The 8,277-nt window shown below is 39.3% G+C and overlaps 1 pseudogene; it reads left to right on the top strand.

Moving 5' to 3' along the window:
* Window positions 1–7,265: 7,265 nt before the first annotated feature.
* LOC120060899 overlaps window positions 7,266–8,277 on the top strand; it is a 61,523-nt pseudogene continuing 60,511 nt past the window's right edge.

The following is an 8,277-nucleotide window of genomic DNA, read 5'->3' as shown; positions in this document are numbered from 1 at the left end:
GGCTTGGTTTTTGCTCTGACATGCACTGTCAACTCTGGGACCTTATATAGACAGGTGTGTGCCTTTCCACATGTCCAAACAAATTTATTCACCACAGGTGGACTCCAATTAAGTTGTAGAAACATTTCAAGGATGATCAATGGAAACAGGATGAACCTGAGCTCAATTTCGAGTCTCACAGAAAAGGGTCTGAATACTTATGGAAATAAGGTATTTCTGTTTTATTTTTAGTAAGTTTGCAAAAATTTGCAAACCTTGTTTTTGCTTTGTCATTATGGGGTATTGTGTGTAGACTGATGAGGGGGAAAACATATGTAATACATTTTAAAATAAGGCTGTAACGTAACAAAATGTGGAAAAAGGGAAGGGGTCTGAATACTTTCCCAATGCACTGTATGGTGTTATTCCATGGTCGACTGAGGTCTGCAGTACGTGCCCAGCAACACTTTCTATTCCACCCACTCCATTGGTCCCAATACAATACAAATAGGCCTATAAATTCCATATTGGCTTACAGAGAGAGAACTAATCTAGGTGCCAAAGTAAAATGTATGTATGCCGATGTATGTGCTGCCCCTCATCCCTGATTCTCTGCAGGGCGCGCAGTAGCAAGTGACCCTATATTTAGTGTGGTCTCAGTCAAATGATCCATAGCCTATACTAGGCAATAGGCCTAGGCTATATGAAGTGCATGCTCGGAGAAGCACAGGGAAAAGGTATATTTCTAAGAAAATGTACTTCCTTCCCAAGTTTTGCGCTGCTGGAATGATGTAAATAAAACTGGCTATACTTCATTACACACTGGATGGATATCCCAATCCTAAACCCTGACCGGCCCTGCTCTTGCTGATGTAAACCTTTTCGTGCTGCCTAACCAATGTGTATGGTGGCACTTCAGGAGGTGAGTCAAAGACTTCTTCTGAAAATCATTTTTGATTTGTAAAAATATCCTTGCAAAAGTATTCATCCCCCTTTTTCCTATTTTGTTACGTTACAACCTGTAATTTACATAGATTTTTATTTGGATTTCATGTAATGGACATACACAAAGTAGTCAAAATTGGTCAAGTCAAATGAAAAAAATTACTTGTTTAAAAAAACTCAAAAAATGTAAAACTGAAAGTGGTGCATGCATATGTATTCACCCCCTTTGCTATGAAGCCCCTAAATAAGATTTAGTGCAACCAATTACCTTCAGAAGTCACATAATTAGTTAAATAAAGTCCACCTGTGTGCAATCTAAGTGTCACATGATCTGTCACATGATCTCAGCATACACCTATTCTGAAAGTCCCCATAGTCTGCATTACCACTAAGCAAGGGGCACCACCAAACAAGCGGCACCATGAAGATCAAGGAGCTATCCAAACAGGTCAGGGATAAAGTTGTGGAGAAGTACAGATCAGGGTTGAGTTATTAAAAAATATCAGAAACTTTGAACATCCCACGGAGCACCATTAAATCCATTATTAAAAAATAGAAAGAATATGGCACCACAACAAACCTGCTAAGAGAGGGCCGCCCACCAAAACTCACGGACCAGGCAAGGAGGGCATTAATCAGAGGCGCAACAAAGAGACCAAAGATAACCCTGAAGGAGATTGGAGTATCTGACCATAGGACCACTTTAAGCCAGCCGTACACTCCACAGAGCTGGGCTTTACAGAAGAGTGGCCAGAAAAAAGCCATTGCTTAAAGAAAAAAATAAGCAAACACGTTTGGTGTTCGTCAAAAGGCATGTGGAAGACTCCTCAAACATATGGAAGAAGGTGCTCTGGTCAGATGAGACTAAAATTTTTATTTTTGGCCATCAAGGAAAATGCTATGTCTGGCTCAAACCCAACACCTCTCATCACCCCAAGAACACCACCCCCATGGTGAAGCATGGTGGTGGCAGCATCATACTGTGGGGATGTTTTTAATCGTCAGGGACTGGGAAACTGGTCGGAATTGAAGGAATGATTGAGGGCGCTAAATACAGGGAAATTCTTGAGGGAAACCTGTTTCCGTCTTCCAGAGATTTGAGACTGGGACGGCAGTTCACCTTCCAGCAGGACAATGACCCTAAGCATACTGCTAAAGCAACACTCCATTGGTTTAAGGGGAAACATGTAAATGTCTTGGAATGGCCTAGTCAAAGCCCAGACCTCAATCCAATTGAGAATCTGTGGTATGACTTAAAGATTGCTGTACACCAGCTGAACCCATCCAACTTGAAGGAGCTGGAGCAGTTTTGCCTTAAAGAATGGGCAAAAATCCCAGTGGCTAGATGTGCCAAGCTCATAGAGACATACCCTAAGAGACGTGCAGCTGTCATTGCTGCAAAAGGTGGCTCTACAAAGTATTGACATTGGGGGGATGAATAGTTATGCACGCTCAAGTTTTCAGTTTTTTTGTCTTTTTTCTTGTCTGTTTCACAATAACAAATATTTTGCATTTTCAAGAGGTAGGTATGTTGTGTAAATCAAATGATACAACCCCCAAAAAATCTATTTTAATTCCAGATTGTAAGGCAACAAAATAGGAAAAATGCCAAGGAGGGTGAATACTGTTGCAAGCCATTGTATCTGTGGAGGGACTGGTAGAGGGTGGACCTAGTACTATAGTAGGAGTTGACTGTACTGATGGTGATGCTGTTGTCTGGTGATAGAGTTAACTGTGGAGTTGACCCTACTGATAAATGCATAGATCAGAATAATTTGACACAACAGATGATAAATGAAAATAATGCTGTGGTTCAACAAATCTGAAACATAAATTGTATGGGAGTGGCAGGGATGCTGCGGAGGATCAGAAAGTTAAGAATCACAAAAAATGTAGAAAAAATGTAATAAATGTTTGGATTACCATGCTATTTCAATGGCAATACATTCCGTTATGCAGCATAATGAAAAATGTGATTTCCAATTTTAGGAGGAAGTTGCCAAAACGTGTTGTCACTCAACGTAGTGTCAAAAATCTTAGGAGTATGTGGGACAAGAATAGAGGTTACATTCAGTCTTGTTAATCAGATTGAGGAACAGGTTGAGTTGACCATCTCTTTGAGCCCGTCACCCATATGTAATGAAATAGGAGATGAGGGTGACAGCACAAGCTAAGTCAGTGCAACACAATCAAAGACAAACTAATTGATACAAAAACACCAATCAAACAGAGAGTAGAGAGGAGAAATGGATTTAGTCTTAAAAGAGAACTGTGACACATTTATACATTCTATTGCTAGTGACACCAAGGTGAAATGAAACAACATGTTACAAACCCGAAAAGGTAAATGAGGCTCAGGTACAACACCTATTGCTTGTGGAGAGTTTAAATGAGGGGAGGTCAACTGCTCAGAGAAGACCCTCAGACTCCCAACATAATAGGCTAAATGTACACACGTTTGAGGATAAAGACCCTGATTCTGTACTTCATCTTGATGTAACCAATAGTTCATATTGGGAATGAACACTTCCACTTAGAGACAGAAAGCTGTGGTAGGGGTCTATCAGATGAGGAAATTGTAAGCTCTATAACAACGCAATCAGATGAGCACTATGTAACTGGAAAGGTTGAAATTGAAATAAGCAAGGATACACTGAAATGTGTTTTGTCAGTTGAGGCCAATATTGGAGGATTTATGTTTACCACCTAAAATAATAGTGTGTTTCCCTTGACTTGTGACAAATGGGACAGGGTCCATTCAGAAAGAATTTGCACCTCTGAGAAAAATGTGGTCTAGAAAAGTTATTCTGCAGCCTCTGCTTTTTTTAAAAACAGTAGCGGTTGTGGTGTTTATGTGTGCTTGTTCTCTAAAGCAGTCTTGTGAGCAGGCAGTGTGAATACAACATTTCACAATGGCATGCAATACTATATTTTACTTGAGTTATTGGAGAGTAAATGACTTAGTTGAAAGAAGTTAAGGTTTTAAGCTTGAATGATACAGCAGACTGATGAAAGTAAGCTATATGCTTAATAATTAAATTATGTTTAAATATACATTTGTTATTTATTTCATGTAGTGGTGAGCACCAAAATCGATAATTTGATGTGATATTGGTATCGTTTAATATTGTTATGAGCAAGGCATATCGTGATATTGGTTTATTCTTACTGTTAACCTACACTATTCTGTAAAAAAAGCATACATGACTATTCCTGTATGCACAAAACCCTCTCACAGACCTTCTCACAGGCTGCTTAGCATACTTAAAAGTGCTAAAACGAAAAACAGGCTGTTTAGCGTACCCATCATTGCCTGATGATGGGCCATCAATTGTGGATGGGCTTTCCATCGTCTTAACACTAGTTGGATAGGTTTATACCACCAGAACACACACCTGACTTCACAGAAAAGTGAACATTCACACAGTTGCAATGTATTTTCTCCGAACTGATATATCAAAATCTAATTTAAAAATGCAACTGATATTGACATAGATTTTCCATATGAAACAAAATGGTACATCACTAATTTAATGGATGAGGGGTTGAAACGAATGAATGTATCATAAAGTGTGTTAGACCATAAATTTCAACTGACACATTTTAAGAAAATTGTTGACTGTAGTGACTGTACCCATAGCCTGGTTGATATTCATTACATTTACATTTTAAATAAATACGATTTTCGTTTAGACTAAAAAGTTTGCCTTATGTGTTTGATTTTGAGTGTTGATAGTTTAGTGTGTATATAAGCATTAACTACTACGTGGATAGCACCGGGTAATTTGGAGGTGGTTTCTATAGACCGTATTGAGTTTTTTGTCTGGGTATGATATTTGTGCGTCTGTAACTTTCTCACTCAACATTATTCACGATTCATTCAGGACAATCCGTCATCATGGTAGCATCCACATTAATGTAGACGTGTTTAGAAACATATTATATTCTTATTTACAATTAAAGTCACTTCAAAATGACACAATATATTATTTACCATTTATTTATATTGGGCACAAATAATCTGAAACACAATCAAAACAAACTGCAAATGCATCCAACAAATGTTTTGAGTCAAGCTTGATGTAATCATTGCGTGCTAGGAATATGGGACCAATATGGGACCAAATACTAAACTTTTGACTACTTTAATACACATATAATTGAATTTGTCCCAATCCTTTTGGTCCCCTAAAATGGTGGGACTATGTACAAAAAGTGCTGTAATTTCTAAATGGTTCACCCAATATGGATGAAAATACCCTCAAATTAAGGCTGAAAGTCTGCATATTAACCTCATAATGATTGTATCATTTCAAATCCAACGTGCTGGAATACTGAGCCAAAACAACACAAAATGTGCCACTGCCCCAATACTTTTGGAGCTCACTGTATATAGGTTCTACAGACCCTAGTGAGTAATCCTATACATAGCTGTCTCTCTATAAACCAATATGTAATACAGTGATTTGAATTGTGGCCAATGTAATGGGCGGAGTAAAAGACCAGCAACACTCTGTATTATTCCGTGCTCCATGAAATGACACCATACCATGAAATGACACCAACAACAAACAACATTCTCCAGACCCTACTCTACGGAGTATTCCCAACCCCACTTTTACATCGGCCCATAGAATAGTTTTTTCTCAGTAAGACAATATGTACATTTAGATTTTCCCCATATGTAGTTTTAATTTTGTATCATTATTTTAACATTATGCACTATTATTGATTTCGTATCATACGCATAGCGTTTTACCGCAGTCTTTTATTTTGAAGCAAAATCAGAAAACCAGAAGTCTTAATGTAGCTGCCGGAACGCGAATGTTGCTGCAGTAACGCTAATACGGAAGACGGTACAGTAAATTCTAATACCAGACAGAGAGAGAGAGAGAGTGGCCCAACTAGGCGGAAAATCTGTCGCCCCCCATAGGTGGCGGTGAACAGGTGTATTTTCGTACACCAATCACAGTGATTTGATATGGAGGTCAAGAGTTTCGAATTTGGTCAACAACAAAACACGAATGACTTATTTGCTGCGTGAGGTTTATTTGACTGAATATAAGTTTCGTAATGCTTAAGCTGTTAAGAGTGTACTGATATAAGTAGGACACGTGACATCCCGTCAAGAAAAAAACACTCTATATAGGAGTTGTCTCGAGATGGCTATGCATATTAATGCATGAGGCTAGCGACGTAGTATCTCTCTCTCGCCATTCATTGAATACAGGCGGTTGACGTCAACAAACGTCGACTATTCAAAAATGTTTACAACAATGAGATGTATCCACCAATCCAAAGAAAGGCTAGGCGGGAGCTAGACAGCCCCCCGTTCCACTTTGTGAACAACGACTCCAATTTGTTAGGGCGGAGACACTTGTATCTTGTCAGTATATCCAAAATCTCTGCAACGGCAACTACTTCCTCATCGGCGCGTCATAGCAGGGTTGACCAATAGGATGAAAGGACTTCCAATGGACAATCATCAAGGCGCAAAATATGCGCATAAGGTCTACCACACATACATTTTCAAGTATTATTAATTGTTTGGTCAATTGAACCTAACATATTTACATTTGGAATATAATATAGTAATGTATGTGTTTTTCATGTACAGGTACAGTCGTTGAGCAGGAGGCTTAGGCTACATTGTCGTTTCTCATGGTATTAAAGCCAATGTTTGACATTTCTGTTCATTTCTGTCTATTACGCTCTCTACTTTATCAATAGGCCTACTGATCTCCCTTCAGCCAATACCACTAGGCCTATGCAGCTGTTGTCTCTGAATCCCTTCAATGCCATTCATAATTGCATTACATTGAAATATTGGGATACATAGCAGTATTTTTTTTAAACAATTCAAAACTAATAACGTTAGTCCTGACATTTATTCAATGAACCAATTTCACCACGTGTTGATGTTCTGCTCTATACAACCTCATCACCATTCATATAGACCAAACCAGCATCATAAATCAGTAGGCTACATTAATAAATGCAGATTGTGTAAGTAGGCAGCCTGGCCTAAATTTGTGTCGCCGGCTACAATGTTGCGAGGAAAAATCAGGCAGTAGTGACATATAAACCGGCACATCCGTATCACCCCTCCCACGTCCACACGAGCGCGCACAGACACACACGCGCGCTTCAACCGTTCTTATTATACGTCAGTGGCTCCAACATACTAGGAATTTCTGCTCAGCACCCATGGCTCCCCATTAGATGCTCAAAGCGGCTGTTGTCAGAACGAATTATATCTGCACTACTGCTGCTTACTTCTGACCTTGCCTGCCTCTGGTAGGGTTTTGAATATTTTATTTTATTCATGTGCTCTATCCCCAATGGCTACATCCGATGGAAATGGAATAGATGTCTGTCTTCTGCATAGAGGCAGATCTCAAAGTGACCCAAACCTACTCACAGAGTCCGGCATCGATCTAGTGCACAGCACAGGTAAGAGACATGTTTTTTTTGTCTGGATATTCAAACGTTATAGGCTATGGTATTGGCGTTTTATTATCATCGTTTTGGCGATAGGCTACAGTAGTCTCCTAAAGCCATCCCCAATTGCTAAATGGGATTTGAGGACCATATCAGAATAATAAGCACTCCATGCTTCCATTTGACAGAAAATACAATAAAAACAGATTCGCAGATAATTGGTAGGAAAATATCATGACGCGTTTGCCATTTTCCTCCAGTTCTATTTAAATGAATGGATGCTCTCCCAAAATAAGCTGTTTGTTCGTGAAATGCTGTGTAGTTTTGCAGTAAATGTGAAGATTATAAATTAACTTGAGCCTATAATGCAAAGCCTATTGTACACAAACCCATAATATTTCAGACATCATTGCATCAATTTGAATATATTTATATATAGGCCCAATAAGATTGGACGCAAAGATGACAGGCTACAGTGAAGGAAGCTCATTGTGTGGTCCATCATTTTAGGCGAAATGTCTAGACACATTTTTGCGTCGCTAGGTTATATTAGGATTCAATGTTACATTGAGCGCACAGACACTGACATTGAGCAGACACATTTATAATGATTATTTGAGCAATTTCGTTCTGCATAAGCCTCGGTTTCGGTGGTAGCTTATATTGGACCTTCATTCAATGGACCCTTGCCTATCCCGACTCGGCCACTGCGCTTGGCAGCATCAATTGGATCCCATGTTGAGGTTGAGCTGATGAAACAGTCCTATGATCAATGGCCCAGCGTTCCACGTGATGTATAGGATCAAAGACTTCGACGTCAGTGCTGCCCTACATATAGAAGAACATCAATTCCCTATGGTGTGGACCATGCAGGTGTGCACAGAGCACCTAGAGCAATCATAGGCTATTCCC

This window comes from Salvelinus namaycush, chromosome 16, assembly GCF_016432855.1.
Source record: "Salvelinus namaycush isolate Seneca chromosome 16, SaNama_1.0, whole genome shotgun sequence".
Lineage (NCBI taxonomy): Eukaryota > Metazoa > Chordata > Actinopteri > Salmoniformes > Salmonidae > Salvelinus > Salvelinus namaycush.
This window is presented reverse-complemented; position numbering and strand designations above follow the sequence as displayed.